A 23,451-nucleotide genomic window follows, 5' to 3' on the forward strand; every position below is an offset into this window, starting at 1 on the left:
GACTAGACACGGCTGACCACTCTTTCCCTACTTTTTCAATATGGTACTTAAAGTCCTAGCCATAGCAATCAAACAATGAAAGTAGGTCAAAGGGAAAAAATTAGAAGGGATGAAGTCAAAATACTAATATTTGAAGATGATATGATAGTCTACATAAGCACCACCAAAATTCCACCAGGGAACTACTTAATGTGATCAACTACTTCAGCAAACTGTCTGAGTATAAAATTAACTCAAACAATTCAGTACTCTTCCTCTACTCAAAGGGTAAACAGGCTGAGAAAGAAATTAGGGAAATGACAGCCTTCACAGTAGTCCCAAATAATGTAAAATAACTTGCTGTTACTTGAACCAAGCAAGTAAAAAATCTGTATGACAAGAACTTCAAGTTTCTGAAGAAATTGAAGAAGATCTCAGAAGATTGAAAGATCTCCCATGCTCATAGATTGGCAGGATGAATATGGTAAAAAATGGCTATTTTGCCAAAAGCAATCTACAGATTCAATGCCATCACCATCAATATTCCTACTCAATTCTTTATAAAGGTAGAAAGTGCAATTTGCCATCATTTGGTATACCATAAAACCCAGGATAGCAAAAACTATACTCAACAATAAAAGAACTTCTGGGGGAATCACCATCTCTGACCTCAAGCAGTATTACAGAGCAATAGTTTGTATGGTATTGGCATACAGACAGGCAGATCAGTGGAACATAATTGAAGACACAGAAATGAACCCACACACCTATGGTCATTTGATCTTTGACAAAGGAGTTAAATCATCCAATGGAAGAAACATAGCATTTTTAACAAGTGGTGCTTGTTCAACTGGAGGTAAGCATGTAGAAGAATGTAAGTTGACCCATCCTTATGGCCCTGGACAAAGATTAAGTCCAAGTGGATCAAGGGCCTCCACATCAAACCAGATACACTAAAATTAATCGAAAAAAAGTAGGGAAGAGTCCCGAAGACATAAGAACTAAGGAAAATTTCCTGAACAAAATACCAATAGCTTATGCTTTAAGATCAAGAATCGACAAATGGGCCCTCATAAAACTGAAAAGCTTCTGTAAGGCAAAGGACAGTGTCATTAGGACAAAAAGGCAACCCACAGATTGGGAAAAAATCTTGACCAATCCTGCATCTGAGAGAGGACTAATATCCAAAGTATACACAAAACACAAGAAGTTAGAGTACAGAGAGCCAAACACCCCTGTTAATAAATGGGGTTCGGAGCTGAAGAAAACATTCTCAGCTGAGGAATATCGAATAGCTGAAAAGCACATAAAGAAATGCTCAACATCCTTAGTCATCTGGGAAATGCAAATCAAACCACCCTAAGAATCCACCTCACACCAGTCAGGATGGCTAAGATCAAAAACTCAGGTGACAACAGATGCTAGCGAGGATGTGGAGAAAGAGGAACACTCCTCCATTGTTGCTGGGATTGCAAACTGGTACAAGCACTCTGGAAATCAGTCTGAAGGTTCCTCAGAAAATTGGACATTGCACTACCTGAGCACACAGCTATACCTGTCCTGGGCATATACTCAATAGATGCTCCAACATACAACAACACACATGCTGCACTAAGTTCATAGCAGCCTTATTCATAATAGCCAGAAGCTGGAATGAACCCAGATGCCCTTCAACAGAGGAATGGATTTGAAAAATGTGGTACATCTACACAATGGAGTACCACTCAGATATCAAAAACAATGACTACGTTCAATTCATAGGCAAATGGAAAGAACTAGAAAATATCATCCACAGTGAGGTAATCCAATCACAGAAAAACACACTTGGTATGCTGTTGGGAGCAATGGCCTTGAAGCCCTCCATTATTGATGTTATTATTATGGTTAGCATTAAGTATGACTGGGTTCATGGAAAATCCACAGCCACCTCAGAAGACTAATACAAATGTGGTGGTCAAGATGAATAATCATATGATAATGTGTGATGTTAAGACACCCAATGTCATGACCTGTAACCTTTCTGAAAAACCAACAGCCTGCTGACTAATAGATATGACAAACCTGTGATCTTTCTGACATCCTGTCAACATCAGCCGATTCCCTGACCACAAGAATATTGTGTCCTTGGCGTGCATAAATGTTTCTTACTTCACCCCTCTCTCTCTTACCTTTTTATGGTACAAATTCATCCTTGGGGAAAAATAAAATTGTCACCTTGATCAGACTCTTGTCTTGGCGTCCTTCTTCGCGTCTCTTGTCCCTCATTCTCTTCCAGGTACTCAGCACCCCTCATTGACAATATGCACTCATTGATAAGTGGATATTGACCAAAACCTCACATTACCCAAGATGCAATCTACAGATCTCAGGAAACTCAAGAAGAAGGATGACCAAAGTGCAGATGCTCCCACTCCTTCTTAAAATGGGGAACAAAAATATCCACAGGAGGCCAAATCTAAAGCAGAGACCGAAGGAACAGCCATTCAGAGCCTGCCCCATATGTGGCCCATATATATACAGCCACCAAAACTAGGTAAGATTGATGAAGCTAAAAAGTGCTTACTGAAAGGGACCGGATATACATCTCCCCTGAGAGACACATCCAGAGCATGACAAATAAAGAGGTCAGTGCTGGCAGTAAACTACTGAACTGAGAACAGGACGCACTTTATGGGAATTAGAGGAAGGATTCAAAGAGCTGAAGGGCTTGCAACCCCATATGAACAGCAATGCCAACCAAATAAACCACTAGCAAAAGACTATACGTGGACTGACCCAGGGGTCCAACTGCATATGTAGGAGAGAATAGCCTTGTTGGGGCACCTGTGGAAGTGGAAGCCCTTGTTCTTAACAAGGTGGGACCCTCAGTGCAGGGGATTGTCCGGGAAGGGGTTTCTAAGTGGCGTGGATTGGGGGACCATACATATGGGAGAGGGCACGGCAGGGGGGCTTAAGGACCAAAAGCTGCAAAACGGAATAAGTTTTGAATAAAAAATGTATATATATTTAAAAAACTAAAATTTTAAATAATGATAATAATACTAAGAAATATTCAGAAAAAGAAACTGTGAATAAGAAAGAAATTTTAGGATTTGGAAAAAGATGAATGCCAGGTATTTGAAAAACTGTATGATCATGGTAAACACTTTAATATACATGAGAAATTTTTTTACATGTTAATGAACTGCATCTTTTGTTTAAATAGTGAATGGAAATACAGTCCCTTCCTGGCTGTGAGTCTAGGTATCCAGATGTAGTGGAATTCATTATTTGTTGGTCCTGAATCTTTGAGTCTGCTTCTAACTCAGATTATGCCAAGGAAACTAGGCCAGGGTGATATCTAAGCCATTGACCAAACCATCTGGACTAACAATCACAGGTGAAATTCCACCTTGTAAATGGGAGGAGAGGAATAAAAGATACCTTTAAGGATTTAAAAAAGATGAAATGTACCCAAAAAAAATCCAATAAAAAAGTTTAAAATAAAAATAACTTAGGAAATACAAAATACTGGGGTGCCACTCCACAATCATGATGTGTTTCTTCTGTGATAGCTTACAGGTTAATTTACTTCTCTATAACTGTTTTCATATTTCAAAGTAAGTAATGCCATCATCTGTGGAGTGGATGGTGAGAACAAAAGCTTTGCCTAACTTGAATAATCCATCCCTCCTGAGCATGTGCTTAACATTCTAAGCACAGGGAAATTTCCTGAGGGGATTAAAGAACAAAATCCAAACATAAAACAGGAACAACAACGATGTAAAAACATTCTGCACTCTGGGTATGAAGGCATGTTGCAACTTTAATCAGCTTTGTAGGTATTTCTAATAAACACACAAAGAAACAAAAATCCTATCACAGTCCTAGCAGTTGCATCCAACAAAGAGAGAGCTGTGAGGTAGTGTGTGCTGCTTCTTTCCCCAGATACCCCTGGGCCTCAGGCCTGCACCCAGTGAGCTGGACCAAGAGCAGCCAGGTTGAAATTCCTGCTGCCATGGCAGGATTCTGCAGGAACATTTCCCTTTGACAACAAGGAACCTGTGTGGAGGAGACCCCTTGGTGAGTCGTCAAGGACTCTACATGTCCTATTCTACAGGGAGAAGCCCTGCCAGGTCTTTGGCAAGGCCAGCCATTTGTATGGGGAAGTCTCTGGTCCTGTGGCAGAGAACGAGGAATGGCAGAAAGAATGGCAGCGCCACTGAGATCAAAGGCTACCCCTTCTAGGCCTATGACCTCCTAATTAATTTATCTTTCACCCGATGCCCTATTCACATTTTCTTACTATCATACAACTGTGATCTTGATGAGAACTGGGCTCTTGTTTTCTTAATCAGTTCTTTGTTGTAACAGACGTTTTTAACTTACTCCAGCCCCTGAGACTTATTCATACCTTCTGTATGCAGTAGGACCCTTGGTGGGACTGTCATCTCGAAAATAGAAGGTTCGGTAATCCAAAAGATTGGACTCCAGTTTACCTCAGGCCAGGAAAGAAGTCAGCCACCATTAGTAAAAGAGCAAGGGAAAAATAACATAGGAAAAACAAGTGGCTTAATCAGTAGAAAAGATCCTCAACTTCTAAGGCCCGCACATCTGCACGCCTCTCTTCTGAGCTTTGTATAGTGATGTTGTATAACTCCAGATGGTAGTAAAAGGGAGAGTTCTTCCCAGAAAGGTCAGACATGATTTTCACTCTTACATCTCTGAGGTGGGCTGGCATTATAGCACACATTCATGTTGAATTATTATAACACCTATGATAAGAAGACAGAATCCGTATATCACAATGCCAAATAGACTCCCTCCTGAACGTATGGACCCATTAAAATTGAGGTTCAACCTGAACTCAAGCCATTCCACTCCCTTCCCGTCCTCCTGATTCTTATGTTTGCTACAAGTAAAAGATCATGTTGTAGTCCCCAATATTCTCATGCCTAGACTTGTCTATTCACGGAGAAGGATATTGGAGAAGTGATGGTTATATAGTTACAATGTAGTAACACAAGGTCCAGGTTGACATTTGCTCACTGATGTCCAATTTAATTGTCATGTTATATTTGAGAAAGGGAGGATGTCCTCCATAATATATAAAACAGACAGAAATTTATTGTTTTATATATGCTCTGTAGTTGATCCCTATGTTCCCAAGGAAAAGGAGTTTTTATTGCAAAAAAATAGGATTATAGACCATTGATTTTGTGAAATACATGGATATGTAAATGGAAACAAGGTCGGCTTTCAAGGACTGCACAGTAAGCAAATATTTCCAGGTTTTATACACTCAGAGGTATAGAAGAAATATATTGGCCTCCAGAAAAAGGGAAAAAGCTTAGAAATCGAAATACATGTCACATGCATTGTCTCGAGTAGTAGATTTACTTTTAAGAAAAGTCTCCCTCCTCCTTGGTCCCTAGAGATTTGGGTGCTAAGAAAAATCTGTTCTCCAATTCAGGGTTGTAAGAAACCCTCCGCAGCAAAAGCATTGTTGACTTCTAATGAAGCAGAGAGACATATCTAGCTTTGAAATAGAGGTTGCCAAATGGTATTCCCAGTGACCCATGGGAGACTGGAGGAAAGGGTCCCCACAGAAATTCATCAGTGTGGGGAGAGCTGGTTAGTAGGTAGGCCATAGAATTTTCCAGTGACATCACCAGTAAGCCCTTTACTGGACACTCTATTGTATCTAAGAGATCCCTAGAATCTTCTGTGATGTCACCAGTGTTGTGGTGACACCAATTGCCTTTGGGATATTACTTCAGTTCCCTTTGGGTTCACAAGCAGGCATGTTTCGCCAGCTGCTCAGGCTATTTCGGAAGGAAAGTGTTGATCAAGGAGAGACCGCACCAGGTCAGAGGGAAGCTGACCCCCTCTCTAGTGAAACAGGATGGAGGAAATCATTCTTGGGAAGGCTTGGTGAGTCGTGGGCAGAGTTGGGGAACATCCTCAAGGAGGTAGGTTTGAGATGTGCCTTCTAAGACTAGGCCTTACAAGCAGGAGCCTTGGGATTTTCCAAAGGCAAACCAAGAGTCAGGAGTTCCTGATCTTTAATTTGAGTGAAAGCCATAAAGTTGTAAGACTTCAGTGTCTTTTCTTGAAGCTTTTTAACTATGAGTGTCAATGATTGGCAGGAGGAGGCACTGTGAGATTAACTATGTGACCATCCATGGTTGGGAGTTGAAGCACTTCATCCTCTAGATTACTGTACGTTACATAAGTCTTGATGGTGAGAACAAGGAAGGATGCACCCCTAGTCATGAATTGAGTTCTCAGACACTTTGGGCTGGACCACACTTGGTTAGAGCTTGACGGTGCTAAACATTATGAAGTCATTATGAACTCCAGGATTATCTGCACCACATCTGATATAACAATGTCGCAGATGTTTATGTCTCAGTCATATTATATCTTTCAGTGCCGGTGGTTGTGTAATAGTGAGTGTGGCACGTGTATGGCATTAGAGGTTGGGAACAGGGACATAGCTTAAGAATCAACCTTTAAGAAAGCTTTTCTGCTCTTTCAGGGATTCACCCAGTCTCTACCATTTCCCCTTCCTCAACCTCCTTTTCGGATTCAGAATGATCTATTCTGCCCATTGGTTCAAATATGCAAATTCACTTGGGTTTATCTGTCTACAGGTTTTGGTAGGAAGGCATCATCCCAAAATGTCATCAGTCAGCAAGAGGAGTGTGTAAAGGAACTGGAGGAACTCAAATTTGAAATCCAGAAGTGTCAATTCGAGAGGGATGAACTTTATCAAATCCTGGATCTTTATATCTATGATGAGTGGGACCACAGGTAGTCATTATGCCCAGTAACCTGTTCACTGTCTTGTGCTCTCTCTCTGCTACCTCAAGATTTACTCATAGCACGAGAGAGTTTCACCTCTCATCCTGGATTTTAAGGAGATTTGGCAGGCATTTGCTTGTGAGATGAGCTAGGTGCTGTGTGTTTAGGGTCAACCTCTTTTGTACTTGACCCTGAGCCTCTTGGATTAGCATTGGTTCTGTCAACAGCTAGAATGACCTTGTCACACTTGCTGCAACTGTGTGTGTGAATGAAATGCCTGCACGTCATCACTCTTTCCTCTGAATTTGTTCATTATACACTGATTCTATGGCACCTCCATGCATGTAGTTGGCATTCTAAATGTGTTTGGATATGGGTGGTGTGTATATATGTGGCAGTATTTGTTGGTGGTTTACTCTGGATCAGGACGTCTGGGACCTTTGAATGGGTCTGAGGATTTGTTTGATCATCAGTTTGCAGGTCATGATAGTGATGAGTACATGGAGGCCCACACTGATCAACACAGCACTTTGCTCCTTCTGTATACCTTGGTGGCACACAGGACTCTCCTGAGGGGAGAAGGTGCTATAAATCCTCTTCCCTGTCAAACATAGTTATGCCCTCTGGGAATTCATGTAACGATAGAAACCAAGGATTGAGTATACCTGCTTTCAAAACAAGAGAAATGTCATCACAGCTTTCTCTTGGGCCCAAAGCTGTGGCACAGACTGTAGGAATCTTCTTCCTGAACTAGTGAATTCCATCATGCTTACCTGGCCAGCTCTTGATGGTCAGGTCCCTCCAACTGGTACCGTGACTCTGTTGTCCTGTGCCCATGATAATAAACTTAACCAGTACAAATACTTTGAAGGAGCAAGTATGTGGAACATACTGAGTTTAAGTAATAGAGAGAACAGTCTGATTTTACCTAATTTGTTTCCCCTGTTTTGATCTTTAGTTTTTTATGTTTTTAACTATCCAGGGATTGTTTATTGTGACCTAGAAATGGTCACTGTGGTCTTGACCGTTGTTATTCTCAAACAGGCAGCTCTCAGGCTCTGCCCCCTCCTATATAGTGAGTCTTTGCAGAACCATATCTCTCAGGATTCCAAGGAGTCCTTATTTCAAAACAAATGTTTGCTTATTTACATAGAAATATTTTCTGTGGATTGAGTCTCACTGTTGGGTTTTGGTCTGGTTTTTGAGTTTGCCATTTTCTTCCCTTCCACCATTCCTTGAATTTGAAATTTTTTATTATATATTATTATTTACATTTCACCTAATTCTGAAATCATGAGTTCAAAACATTATTTGTTCCTTTGGCCATGACCTAACCCAGGCTGCATGTCGAATTGCCAGTCCTTCAATCCGAACATGTCTTTTTTGAGTGCTCCTGGAGAGTTCATAACTGGGCCTTAGAACCTGAAGCTGTTTAGAAGAGCAAGGATGTGGAAAAGGTTTCTCAAAGGCTGAGGGTTGGCATGAGAGACTTGAGGCTTCAAGAACAAAGTTATCCATATGTACCCCCAATTCTCACCAAGAAAGGTGCATTGCTGTGCTGACCTGCATCTTAGGGAGCATGCGGGGAGGCCAGTTCATGACATGCAGTTTTGTCCAGTCATTATCTAACTTAGTCCTTTAAGCCTAGGTCTCTCAACAAACATGAAGCTTCCTGTTTTGTGCTGGCCAGCAGTCTTTGCATCATTCGTCCAGTTCCAAGATGAGCCCCCTCTCTTATTTGTCTCAACACATTCTTAAACCCTTCAGCTATTTTAAAAATAAGGATTAGATTTCTTCACTTTACCTGAACAGAGTTATCCCCCGGGAAGATTCTGGATTGTCTTATTGGCTTCACCATGATATTGCATGGAATCCTAGAGTGCAACCCTCTGCTGACATTGCTTTGCTGACTATATCATGGGCACTGCATTCTTTCAGGATAGATTCCCTCTCAATATTGTACACAGTGCTGCCTTTCAAAAAGTCACTGTATGTTATTTATTTAGCCTTTTTCTGACTGACATTGAGGTTGTTTTAATACCACAGGAACTCTAATGTGATCAAATGTTCCTGGGAACTGACCATGAGTCACTGTCTCCTCTGGTGCTTCCAAAGTCTTCTATGAAGGAAACAGAGTAGTTTTAGTGAGGGGCCTATGATGAGTCAGCATAGAGCTTGATGGAGTCTTTTCCTAGAAATCTCTCTCTTGGGGATTTGATGTTGTGTTGTTTAGGCTATCTGTGCACAACATGTAACTTACTTGTCGGACCAGCAAGTATCTGCATAGAAAGGTTTCCTGAAGTGGAAATGAGTACAGGCCAGGGCAGCACATCTTACTTTTGTCTAAGAGACTTGTACACAGCATTGTTCCCACTAATTCCTCACTCAACAGGAAATGTGCTGCATAAGAGCAAAGTTTTCATTTGTGCATGCAAGTGTGTATCTGTGTGTCTGTGTTTGTGTGTGTGTTTGTGTGTGTGTGTGTGTGTGTGTGTGTGGTGTGTGTGTGGGTATATGTGTGTGTGTGTGTGTGTTTGCAGTAGTGAACGTATGTTTCCCTCTATTTCCAAGTTTCATGAGAAAAGTACTCTAAGCATTCACTTTACATCCATGAAACATGAAATAGAGCTGCCCAGTCATTTGGCATCTCCATCTAGCTCTGTACAGCAAAAAGACAGTTAAATTACTAATTTATTGTTTCCAAAAATTTCAGAATGAATTATCTTGTGAAGTCTGGGGGAGGAGTGGAAATATGTTCAAGTGAGTCATGTTTCACAGGGGTAACAAATGGTACAGGCCTAGAGTTTGCAGGTCCCTTTTTGTTATGGTGTAGAAGCAGGACAATAAAATCCTTTACATATGCAACCCCCAAAAAGAGGACACAAAAACACCTGTAAAGTTAGATTTTCAAGTGATTAGGGGCAAAACTACTGATCTGCATTGAAATCCTTTGGAGCACATCAAAGGAATGGAGTACTGGGAGGTAAGGGCAAGGCTTCTCTAGAAAAATCCATGAGTTTATTCTGCTTCTCTATTCTTTGTGAATTGTGAAAGCCCACTGGAAGGTTATGTCACTCACTGTGTCTTCTCCAAGGTTGCTTTCCACATTGCCTGCTACCATTTCTTTCGAGCTACCTTGGCACACTACAACTTCCCCATGGAGTTTGGCTTGGATTTTATTCATTGAGAATTTGAGTTGCTTGGAATTGTATCGTCATCCAGAAAAAGTCCCATAGCTATGCTGTGGTGCAAGAACAGGGCAGTTTCAGGAACCCCTTTAGGTGCACAGATAATCCAAAGCGCTCCTCTATGTTATCTGTGTAGCATTCTGCAAGTGCTGTCGATCAACATCATTTTCTCTCAGTTAATTTCAGCCTCAATGGGTTAGGAGAAATGATGAGCTTCAAATGGGTCTGACAGTGTAAGAACAGGTAGCCCTATGAGAAGCCATGTTCAGAAAGTGGAACAGAAGTTTTAGTTAACCCAGTGATTCCACAACAAGGAGTAGGTATTGCCATTGCAACTAGGGAGCATCAGTGTTGTAGTGGTCCCAGAGTAACTTTGAGGGAGAATCTATCCAGACGTCCATCAGCCAAGGAGTAAAAGTGTACCATCCGATGGAGCCCTTCCATAGATTCTGATTCAGTGTGAGATAACCCATGCAAGCTTTTACTTACGTATTCAAATTATCTGTGGAACAATCACATTACGGGGAGAAAATTTGTTGATTTGGATCCTGGTTATGGAGATTTCCTATGATTCTAGCTTTGGGCATGAAGTCACTCAGGCTATGGTAAAGACAGCTCCGATTAGAAGAAGTTGCACACTTTGGGGAAAGTCTGAAAGAGTGAACAAGAACAAGAGTCTAGTCCACCATCAATATATGATCCTTTGCTGAGCAACAAGACTGCTCTACACAGCCTTTGGGACTTGCTAAGCCAGATTGTTAATGGAGAAAGAACCCTGAGTCTATGACGGTTTATGGGAGGACAGCACATCACTGACTGAGCTGTCTATAGGTCTGGCCACTATGTACATATCCCACTCAACATTTGTTTTTATGCCTCCAGCGAATCCTGGGGAATCTTTACATTAAGCATTAATGTTCAGGTAGGAACACAGGCTGGAAGAAGCCATTTGAATATCCTTCCCTATATAAATACCCTTTTTGGGTGGATGACCACCCCACCTGGATTTCAGCCTCAGGCAGTTAAAGAGCTACTCAGAGTATTGTTCTGGTACAGTTCATGTGAATTTTGCCCATGAAACAATATATATATGATCCTCTGGATTTCCTGCTATGTTCTACTCCTTTCTTCCTGTGATCTCTCCGGAAAGATCTGAGGACATTTTCTATTCTGTCCTCTAACAAACTGCCTTGCACTAGCCATAAACCTACAGGGGTGCTGTTCTGTTTCTACATCACAATCACCTTTAATGTCCATGTGTACGCTGGGAAGATTAGCATGGAGCACATTCTCAGTGATTACAAGATCTGTGCGGTGAGCATGAATTTGAAGTGAGATGGCTTCTTTGTGTATTTGCAGATTCAGTGGTTACAAATGGAAACTAGACGGGTTCCTTCAGTGCTGACATAATCAGAAATTTCACCTCAATTCTGGGCATGTTCTCCAGAAGGAATCCACATGGTATTCTAGGTTGCTCATACCTCTCTTGAACTCAGATTCAGACATAGCTACAATGTTATTATTCAATGTCATATACCTGGACCAGTGGGAAAATGCTCATTTTTCTCTTAATCCCAGTACAGTGCATAGTCCACAGTTCAAATTCTAGCAGTTTGAAAGGTGAGATATAAATCCAAGCACAGGTACTCTAGGACACTTGGGGATGCAGGGACTGATCTCAGGTGACAGGTCATGCTGGATTATCCAACTGAATAGAGCTGATGTAAGAGGGAGAGCTGAATTGACAACCGCTCACTAAATCTTTATTCCCTTGCTCTGCTAGGCCTGAAATTCTCCAGCAGAAACTCGAACATGACACAGTCCAGGACAAGATCTACCTTGGAGAGAAGAACTACAGGAGGAGAACTAAGTGTGCACAGCAAATACACCACTATAACATCTCATCTGTAATGTCCATAGCAATTGTGGACTGCATTTTCCTCCTTTAGTTTGATTTCTTTGGATTGAATACGCTGTATTTTCACCTTGCCTCTCTCCAGCAAGTGTACACTTTTGGAGGTACCCAGAGAAGTGCTGATGCATATCAATCAAGAGCTGCTGGTCATCCAGAAAGACTGTGCACGTGTAAATTTGTACTTGTCCTGATGGGTCACCCAGAAGAGTTTCATGGAGATCAGTTCACAATATTGGAAAGACTTTGTGACAAAGTCTGTAATATCATTTATACTCAGTGTTGGATGGCTTTTTCCTTAATACCCCCACTCCAACAAAACAGACCTACTTCCACTCCTCTTGAAAAGATTATTACCATCACTAACTGCTTGTCTACTATGTCTCCAACGCAAGCCACAGGCTATAAGTCTATTCTGCAAAAGGTGCAGCAAAAAATGCTTAGTGCAATTCCTCTATTTAAAGTTTGGTTAATTTTTAATTGTTTTGGTTATTTGGTTTTCCTTCTATTCATTTGAAGATTTGTTATTTACTGTTGTTGTTTTCTTCTTGCTTTTCTATTTTGATAAGGATATAGACTGTATATATTGACTACCTGCATCTGGTTACTATCCAGTAAATTGGATGTATTCTGGTCAATAAAGGGGTAATCTCAAACTCTTCACTCTTAAGAACCTTCTTTATTGATCATTAGTGTCAACATCTGAAGTCCCACAGCTATCAGGGAGGGATGGATCTCTGAATTCTCATGGGGACTGAGCATCAAATCACTTCCCAGTCAGACTGAGATTCACAGGCATTTATACAGTGACTGTGCACTGTGTTTCCAACTCTGAATTTCAACTTCATCATGCATACATTACCCACTGTGTATGCTTGCTGTCAAATATATAGTTACCTCTAAATTATACTCTGTCGATGAGAGTTTTGACCAAATTAATAGGATAAACATTAATTTTTCTGTAATACCTCCCAGGACATATAAACATGGTATAAGGGAGTTTAAAGCCATCGGGAATCCTGCACCCAAATCCCGGGGCAGAAAATGCTGAACACCCTGGAATGCAGATAATCCTGAGACCACAGGAAAGAAAGCCACTTCTGACCAGCTTTTCCCACATCTCTGGCCCAATATTAATCTACATGGTGCCTCTGGAAACAGGAATAGAAGAGCAGTCAGTGGCAGGAACCTGCTTGGTTCAGCCTAGGCCCAGAACATACCTGGGCCCCAAGCATATTTGAAGAAAACCAGAGGCATACAATTCTCTGTTTCCTGACTGTGGCTTTTTTTGATTCGAAGCTCAAAATACCATTTTGTTGTTGTTGATTTTTAGTTGGATATTTTTCATTTCGAATTCAAATGTTATTCCTTCCTTGTTTTCCAGAAATAAGTCCGAATACCATCGCCCTCCACCTCTGCTATAAAATATTCCCTTCACCAGCCATCCACTTTCCCAGCCGAGGCAGGACCAAGGGCTGCTCATTCCATTTGTGCCCAAAAAGACCATCCTCTGATACACATGCAGATGGAGCCATGGCACAGTCCCTGTATAGTGGTTGGTACTGGTTTAGTCTCTGGGAACTCTGCTTGGCAGCCATGGTTGTTCTTATGGGGTTGCAAGTCCCTTCAGCTCTTTCAATATTTCTGTACTTCCTCCAACTGAGGTCCAGTTCTCAGTTCAATGGTTTGCTGCTAGCATTCACCGCTGTATTTGACATGATCTGGCTGTGCCTCTCAGGAGACATCTATATCCAGTTCCTATCAGCCTGCACTTCTTAGCTTCATCCACCTTATCTAGTTTGAAGGCTGTGTATGTATAAGCCACATGTGGGGTAGACTCTGAATGGACATTCCTCTAAGCTCTGTTTTAAACTTTGCATCCCTATCCCTTCAATAGGGATTCTTCTTCTCCTTTAAAGGAAGGAGTGAAGAATCAGCATTTTGGTCATCCTTTCTGAGTTTCATTTGGTCTGTGAATCTTGGAGAATTTGAGCATTTGTGGTAATATCCACTTATCAATTAGTGCATACCATGTGTGTGTTTCTGTGATTGGGTTAACTCATTCAGGATGATATGTTTTAGTTCATTCTCTTTGCCTATGAATTTCATGAAGTAATTGTTTTTGATATCTCTGTAGTACTCCATTGTGTAGATGTACCACACTTTCTGTTTCCATTCCTCTGTTGAAGGGCATCTGGGATCTTTTCATTTTCTGACTATTATAAATAAGGCTGCTATGAACATGGTGGAGCATGTGCCCTGTTGTATGTTGGAGCATCTTTTGGGTATATGTGCAAGAGAGGTATAGCTGGGTCCTCAGCTAGTGCAATGTCTAATTTTCTGAGGAACCTCCAGACTGATATACAGAATGGTTGTACCAGTCTGCAATCTCACCAACAATGGAGGAGTGTTCCTATTTCTCACATCCGTGCAAGCATCTTCTATAGCCTGAGTGTTTGATCTTACCCATTCAGACTGGAGTGAGGTGGAATCTCAGGGTTGTTTTGATTTGCATTTCCCACATAACTAAAGATGTTGAACATTTCTTTTGGTGCTTCTCAGCCACTCCATATTCCTCAGCTATGAATTCTTTGTTTAGCTCTGAACTGCAATTTTTAATAGGGTTATTAGTCTCCCTGCAGTCCAACTTCATGAGTTCTTGTATATTTTGGATATTAGCCCTCTATCAGTTGTAGGATTAGTAAAGGTCTTTTCCCAATCTGTTGGTTGCTGTTTTGTCCTAACCACAGTGTCCTTTGTCTTACAGAAGCTTTGTACCTTTATGAGGTCCCATTTGTCTATTTTTGATCATAGAGCATAAGCCATTCGTGTTTTGTTCAGGAAATTTTTTCCAGTGTCCATGTGTTCAAGATTCTTCCCCGCTTTTGCTTCTATTAGTTTGAGTGATCTGGTTTGATGTAGAGGTCCTTGATCCACCTGGACTTAAGCTTTACACAGGGCAATAAGAAGAGGATGATTTGTACTCCTCCATATGCTGACCTCCATTTGAACCAGCACACTTTGCTAAAAATGCTATCCTTTTTCCACTGGATGCTTTTGTCTCCTTTGTCAAAAATCAAGGGACCATGGGTGTGCTGGTTCATTTCTGGGTCTGCAGTTCTATTCCACTGGTCTATCTTCCTGTCTCTGTACCAATACCATACAGTTTTATCACTAATGCTCTGTAAACTGCTTGAGTTCAGGGATGGTGATTCCCAGGGAAGTCCTTTTATTGTTGAGGATAGTTTTAGCTATCCTGCGTTACTTGTTATTCCAAATGAATTTGCAAATTGTTCTGTCTAACCCTATGAAGAATTGGAATCGAATTTTGATGGAGAGTGCATTGTAACTGTAGGTCACTTTGGGAAAATGGCCATTTTTACTATCTTCATAATGCCAAGCCATGAACATGGGAGATCTTTCCATTTTCTGAGATCTTCTTCAATTTCTTTCTTCAGATCATGAAGTTCTTCTCACACAGATCTTTCACTTGTTTGATAAAAGTCACACTGAGGTATTTTTATATGATTTGGGACTATTATGAAAGGTGTCATTTCCCTAATTTCTTTCTCAGCTTGTTTATCTTTTGTGTAGAGGAAGGCTACTGATTTGTTTGAGTTAATTTTATACCCAGCCACTTTGCTGAAGTTGTTTATCAGGTTAGGAGTTCTCTGTTGTAACTTTTGGGGTGTCCCATGTAATCTACCCTATCCTCTGCAACAGTGATATTTTGACTTCTTCCTTTCCAATCTGAATCCTTTGACCTCCCTTTGTTGTCTGAGTTCTGGCTAATGCTGGGGACAACATACAATGGAGACATCGCAGTAGCCCGCAGTAGCTTTTTGTAAAAACTGGTTGTTTCCATTTCTCCAAACCTTAGCCCTGGACAACGGCTGTATAGATTTCATTTGTGTGTGACTGCCTATCAGTTGGCCTTGGTGTGCACAATTATTGTATTATATCTGACTTTTCTACTTCTTTCTCCTTCTGCTCTGGTGAATTCTGTGAAACTAGATGTTCCTTGATGTTATGATTCTTAGACAATTGGAAATTGATGCATAGGGGCACAGCACAGCACAGCCCTAGTGGCCCAGGTGGATACTGTGTATTCTCATCTTGGAAAAAAATGTAATAACTGCAGAATTGTAGTTCTAGTTTAGGGTTTGACTTGCAAAGACAGCTTGAAGAAAATAAGAGAAAATGAATTAGAGCCAACATTGGGACCCTAAGAAAGGAAAAAGTTATTGAAGTTAGGAAGTAAGTTTTACATAATATTATAGACTAGTTAAGGAAGTATAGAATATATAAAATAATATACTAGTAAACTAAGTCTAACTACTGGAACCCTTATGAGTGTCATTGTGTGCAAGGAGCAGAACGCTAGTGGAATTAGTGTGCTAAGGGTTACCTTGATTCTTTCTGGCCACTGCCTGGCAGTTTTGCCTATGTCATTTATCATTAGAGTGTCGCAGGAAAATGCAATTAGCTGATCTCGGAGCTTTGGACTCTGAAGTATAATAGTAAAGAGTTAAGTTTAAATAATGATAGGTTTACAATTATTATTATTATATTGGCCACAGGCCTGGGTATAGGGCAAGCCTGAAACTTTGGAGAACAGTTGTAATTCTTAGTTCTTGGTGAGATGTAGTCATTCTTTGCATTTGATTTGGCAATGATTATAAATCTCTTTTTTCTACCCGCTTTTGGATTATTAATAATGGACTGGGGCAAGAGAAAAGCTACAGAACATGTGAAGACTAAATGAGAGAGCATGAGGGAGTGAATGAGAGAGTAAATGACAGAGCTAATGTAAGAACAAATGTGAGAGCGAATGAGAGAGCATGACAAGAGCATGTGAAGAGTGAGTGGAGAGAGAATGTGAAGAGTGAATGAGGGAGCTAATGAGGGAGCGAGTCTTAGAACAAATGTGAGAGCCAGGGAGAGAGCATGAGGAGAGCATTTGAGAATGAGTGAGGAGAGAATGTGAGGTGTGTGTGAAGACTGTGTGTGTGCATGACAGGAGAGTGCATGTGCTGTGTGTGAGATATGTGTGAGGTGTGTGTGAAGACTGTGTGTGTGCGTGACAGGAGAGTGCATGTGCTGTGTGTGAGATATGTGTGAGGTGTGTGTGAAGATTGTGTGTGTGCATGACAGGAGAGTGCATGTGGTGTGTGTGAAATATGTATGAGGTGTGTATGAAGATTGTGTGTGTGCGTGACAGGAGAGTGCATGTGCTGTGTGTGAGATATGTATGAGGTGTGTATGAAGACTGTGTGTGTGAGTGACAGGAGAGTGCATGTGGTGTGTGTGAGATATTTGTGAGGTGTGTATGAAGATTATGTGTGTGTACATGACAGGAGAGTGCATGTGGTGTGTGTGAGATATGTACAAGGTGTGTATGAAGAGTGTGTGTGAGAATGAAAGGGTAATGAACAGACGTGTGCATGATTGTGGGAGTTTGAGAAAAGAAAACTGCAATAAAAAAGCAGAGTGCACAAAAGAATGCAGCGTGTGTGCAGCCTCAAGCTGAGAGAGAGAGAGAGAGAGAGAGAGAGAGAGAGAGAGAGAGAGAGAGAGAATGACTTTAAGCCTTGAAGTTGCCTATCAGTTTGTACCCAAAGAGGAGTCTGTGGATATGTATTATGTGCCTTCCAGATAACCCAGCTTCCAGGTGACAACTCTGATCCTGTGACCGAGGGCCAGGAAAGGCTGACAGAATGGCTGCTCCCCTGAGCGCAAAGGATAAAACTTTTAGGTCTATGACCTCCTAATTTATCTTTTCACCTAAAGACTTATTATTCAAATTTTCTTACTGGGATAAAACTATGATCCTGGTGAGCGTCTTGTCTCTTGGATGCTCAATCAGTTCTTTGTTGTCACAGACTGTTTGAGCTTACTCCAGTCACTGGGATTACTCACATCTTCAATTTTCCTGAAGTTTTCAGATTTCTAACATTTGTGGCAAACTGCGAGGCAAAAGCAATGAATGTTGAGCACTTCCCTGGGGTCCAGTGCATATGGAGCTACGGGTGTATGGATATGGTAAATCCCTAGGAGTTACTCTAAGAATGTAGGACTGTGGTCTTAATACCCCTGCCTGACCTCACTTCACTTTTCCAGCTTTGTGGGCTTCTACACTGCTGCTCTGAGAAGAACTGAAAACTAAGGGAATAGATGTGTAGCCTCCCATTACCTTTGTTATTGTTAGGATATTAGTAGGATAGGTTTGAATGAAATATACTCTCAAAAATATTAACAAAACCATTGCCTCTTGTGTACCATCTGGATGAAGGACCAAGTTCACAGACATTTCTTCACAAACTCCCGAAAGCCAGCAAATTGGAGCATGAAGAAAGCCAAGTCCAAGGCATTCAAAACCAGCATCCTCACGAATGCCCCCAGGAAAGGCTTTGGTTAAAGAAGGGAGGTACTGAGACAGTTGGCCCTCATACACTCAGAGAAGACTGTGCCAGGAGAATTGGGGAAGGATTGTGGGAGAGTAATTAAGTATCAGTAGTCAGTGAGCAGAATGTAAAGTGAAAAAGAAAAAATATATAAATAGAAATAAAACAAAGTTCTTTAACAAAATGGGATACAATGTATTGCTGAACTAACTCTACTGTATTTACATTTGCACATGCTTTAACAGATAGAGAGACTAGATGTGATAAAGTAGGATGCCCTTGTCATTTACATATATTATGTATACAAGATAAATGAGGTGGAGAACATGCAGTTCAAAGATCCATTGTTCCCTCACATCTATGTGGCTCTGCTTCCCTTTATCAGGACTGTGGAGGCCTCTGCTCATCCAGGTCTCAGGGCTCAAGCAAAATGCAGTCCCCTATGATCTCTGGCCAAGTGCTCTTGTGTTCACAACAGAACTCTGCCTCAGGCTGCAGAGGCACTGAAGGGCCAGCCTTCACCTTCAAGGTGCAACCTCTCTTTCAGTCTTTCCAGGCTCTCTGTTACTCAACTGGAGGTTTCAACAGAGGCCTTTCATCTCAATAACAGAAGCTTACCTAACCCAAAACAATGGGAAGCCATCCTACACTCCTGATTGGCTGGTTACCTGAGACCAAACAACATAGCTTTCTTCTTTATGCCTGTTTTCCTGATTTGAAAGTAAATAATGTGATCATCTGTGGTGTTGGTGGTAAGAATAAAATTCTTAACATGAATAATAGGACAATGCAGAGCATAGGCTTCACATTCTAGGTAGAGAGTAAAGACTTAGAGGGAAATACCAAAGAAAACAATAAGAATCCTAACAACAATTACAGAAATAATGAAATGAAATAAAACAAAAATAAAAGCAAAAACAAATTACCTTGTGGGTGCTGGTATTAAAGGCATGTATTAATTCTGACCAGCTTTGTAGGAATTTCCAATAAAAAACAAACAAACAAACAAACAAACAAACAAACAGCCTTATTACACTTGCAGCAGGTGCAGGAGAGAAAGCTGGGAGACATCCTGTGCTGCTGCCCCCATGCTGTGAATCTGCAGCAACAACTTCCTTGGGAATAGGAACCTGTATGCAGTGGGATCCCTTGATGGGCCTATCATCTCAAAAAGAGGGGCTTCCCTAATCCAAACCTTAGACTCCAGTTTACTTCAGGCCAGGAATGAAGTCAACCATCATTAGTGAAAGAGCAAGGGAAAAATTATACAGGAAAAAATATGTGCCTTAATCAGAAAAGATCCTCAACTTCTAAGGCCTCCACAATCTCCACCCCTCTCTTCTGAGCTTTGCATAGTGATGTTGTATAACTCCAGATGGTAGGAAAAGGCAGAGTTCTTCCCAGAAAAGTCATACATGATTTTCACCCTGACATATGTGAGTTGAGGTGGCATCGTATCACAGAGTCAGCACACCCGGGATAAGGACACAGAAGGCACAGATGACAATGCCAAATGGACTCCCTCCTGAACTTATGGACCCATTAAAATTGAGGTTTAGCTTAACCTTAGGCCATTCCACTCCCTGCCCATCCACCTGATTTTTATGTTTCCTCTGAGTAAAAGATCAGAGTGGACCCCCAAATATCCTCATGATTGGACTTGGAAATTCAGGAAGAATGATATTGGAGAAGGGATGGCTATGTGGTTACAATGTGGTAACTAGTTTCTGACCAGGAACCTCGTCCTTAGCCAATGGGGAATTTAAAGCCGGGCCTCCTGCTTGTTCCAGTCTAGGCTAAGACTTCAGGGTCAGGCCAGCTCCTGAGCCCCACACAGGGCTGCCTGCATACTCTTGTGACTGTATTAGAGCCAGAGTGCTCTCCACCCTATCCTCTTCTCTCCTCTTTGTCACAGCCATGGTCCCCAAGAGCACTTGTCAAACACATTTATACATCTATCTCTATCTCTAAGTCAGGTTCCCAGAATCAATCCCCATAGCTGACCATAAATGAGGATTCACTCTGTGTGTGTGTGTGTATATATAGTATTTTAGAACACAGCATGGGGATTCTTGGTGAAAGCTTCATGGACATGTATTGCAGAACTAGAGTTTTAAAAAGGTTACTCATTGTCAGAGTCCAGATGTGCAGGGCCGGACGTGCCTGAGGGAGAGCCAGAGATAGGACTTGCCAAACCAGCTATCAGCCCCAAGGACATTGACCATCTATAGCCACCCCCTCCCCTTCCTTCACCCCCCTGAGTGAGATGAGCCACCCTACCTGCCTGCGAGCTGCTAGAGAGCACGTACTCCTTGCTGATGTAATTTCGCGCCGAACGTAACTGTGCACCATTTGAATTGACCAATCATGTGTAACCGAGAGAATGCCCCTAACCTCCCCTATATAAACCCTCGAGTTTGGAGGCTGGGGGTCGATTCCTCTATCTCCTGTGTGAGATACGTGTCGACCCGGGATCCTGCTAAGACCTGGGATCTTGTTAATTAAAGCTACCTCTTGCTGTTACATCAAGAATGGCTACTCGTGATTCCTGGGGGCACCCAGCCCGCGTTCGGAGCGAGAGACGGGGCTCCCCGTTTTGGGGTATGCTCTTTCATTTGGGGGCTCGTCCGGGATCTGAGCGTGACCCCCCCGGAACCAGGAATGCCACTTGGAGGTACGTTAGTGTGAGTGCTGGAAAGCGGCTGCTGTGTGTGAGTCTGTGTGAATTAAGTCTTGTAGTCTGTGTTTTTCAGTACCGGTTTAAGGTCTTGGTGCACTGTCTGGGCAGATGAAGGATTCCTGCCCTGTGCACGGGTGGAAGAAGGATTCCCACCCAGTAGAAAGCTAGCTTGAGAGTGCACTGTCTGGGCAGAAGAAGGATTCCTGCCCTGTGCACGGGTGGAAGAAGGATTCCCACCCCGTAGAAAGCTAGCTTGAGAGTGCACTGTCTGGGCAGAAGGAGGATTCCTGCCCTGTGCACGGGTGGAAGAAGGTTCCCCACCCCGATTAGGCGCCTGTGAGTAGATGAAGGATTCCTACTCCGAATAGTCTTTTTTTTTTCTTTTTCCTTTTTAGAAAGCGCACAGGGGGACGCCTCAATCGCGCAGGATCTGGGACGCATGAGAACGTTCCACGAGCTGAATTTTGCAGGGAGGACCCGGCAACTGACAGTCAAAAAGATCTGACTGTGTTTAAAATCTTGGACTGACGACTGTGTTTGAAATCATGTTTTGCTTTGTTGGTCGAAGAGTTTTACTTGGTCCCCTTAATGCTTAGTGAGTAAGAACTTAATCTTATGGACCCTGCTCTAGTGGCGGTGTGTTGGTTGATAGCCAAAGCTAATTTTTAAAACAGTGTTTTATCTGTGCTTGTCCTCGCAGCCAGCTGAGATAAGCTAGAGAAAGATTTAAATTTTGCTTGGGAGTAAGGAATCTTAAAGGCGGAGTTTCATCCGTTTTGACATTTAGTGAGTAGCTGCCTAAAGATCAGAAATGCTTTCAACAGGCTATCAAAAAAAAAGAGAGAGAGAAAGAAAGGCTGTGTTAGAAATGCTATAGGAGGAACTATCTGAAAAGGCTGAGAGCGAGGTGGGAGAGGAGTATAAGGAAAACAAGAACAAGAAAGGAATTTCTGACATTTGCTCACAGTAGGAGAGCGCTCATTTAGAGAAGTTCTTTAAGGGAGCCTGCCTTATCAGGCGGTGGCCAAGGTCAGGATTAATGTTTTCTTTTCCATGGGCCTTTAAACCCAGTGAGACAGTTTGGTAAAGGGCTGCTACTGAGGTCCTGATAGCCCCAGGTGAATTGGTTATGATTCTTTTGTCAGCCACCTGGCATCTAGCACCCAGGTTCTAACCATCTCTCCATCCTTTGGTTATACTCCTTGAGGGAAAAATCTAAGTCTAGAGAGATAGTTGATAACAGATCTGCTGCCTCTCTGCTCACCTTTTGGTTTCATAGACAAAGCTTGTGCTTATTTGTACAATGGCTTTTTGTCCAAGAAGGCCTCCTGGTTTAGCTGTGTGACTAAATGCTGTTTGCCCTCTTCATGCTTGTTAGTAACTGTTACAGGTTTTCTTTACCACTGAGGAAAGACGGGATCCTACTAGAGGCCAGAAAAAATGTTCCAGACACGGATAGAAGGCCCTCACTTCTGCCTGCTCTCTTCAGACGCCTGAAGGTAGGGAGTGCTCCAGGTCTGCCGCCAGGCTCCAAGGGTGGTCTCTGAGGGGCTGGAAAATGCCCCACCAATCTGGCTAAGATAAGGAAAGGATATGAAGAGAAAGTTACAGAAACTTGAAGGGTTAAGCTAAGTCACTGAGAGAGTTATTGTAAGTTGCAGAGAAAAATAGCTGTAGAAGAAGGTGCAGACAGAGAGATTGAAAAAAAGAAAGAAAGAAAGAGGATAAAAAGAGCAGGAAGCTAGGGAAGAAAAGAGACAAAAAGAAGAAGAAGTTAGAGAGCTAAAGAGAGATAAAAGATGAGAGAGGAACATATACTGGCCACAGTAGTTAGGGAACCTAGGAAGATAGTACCTGACAACAGAAGAGAATTCCTGGCTAAAGATCAGTGTGCCTAATGCAAAGAAAAAGGACACTGGGGCAGGGACTGCCCAAGAAAGAACAAGAGGGGCCACTGGAGAGCTTCTTGGTCCTAGAGTGCTGGACAGGGACCCAATGCTCTGTGCTCCTATGCCCCCCAGTGGGCCAATATCCAAAGACCTTGAGTGCAGTACCAGTACCTGATGCTGGGAGATGTGTGACTTAGTCCTGTTCTGCTTGGAACACACCGTTCCTGCCAGCCGGGCACTGGCAATTATCACCCAATCCAGGACTTAAACTGTGATAGAGTGGCTGATGTTTTGCCTTTAAATAGAGTGTCCCAAAAGATGGGACCACTGGTCAGCTGCCATGGACTAGATTCTCCACCGGTTGGGGACAATCTGGTCACCTTGCTGCCCAATCCAGACCTGGAGCCACCACAGCACGCGTGTCAAGCACTGACAGAAGCCCATGGGTGGAGGAAATACCTCTGCAACTGGCTGATTGACCCCTGCTGAAAGCCGAGGACCTTGTCCACAGACGGGAACAGTTCTCTTCATGAATGAAGGTCAGAGACAAGTGGGTGCTGCCATGGTGGACAACACGATGTCATCTGGGATGGCTGAACTTCTACCCCCCAGC

General features: G+C 42.2%; 1 protein-coding gene across 1 annotated transcript in view; it reads left to right on the forward strand.

Annotated features, from left to right (window-relative positions):
- Window positions 1-23,451, forward strand: part of LOC134480541 (uncharacterized) — a 176,920-nt gene that overhangs the window by 50,726 nt on the left and 102,743 nt on the right. The gene's annotated exons all lie outside the window — the stretch shown is intronic.

Source organism: Rattus norvegicus, chromosome 9 (genome assembly GCF_021556685.1).
Source record: "Rattus norvegicus strain SHRSP/BbbUtx chromosome 9, alternate assembly SHRSP_T2T, whole genome shotgun sequence".
Taxonomy (NCBI): domain Eukaryota; kingdom Metazoa; phylum Chordata; class Mammalia; order Rodentia; family Muridae; genus Rattus; species Rattus norvegicus.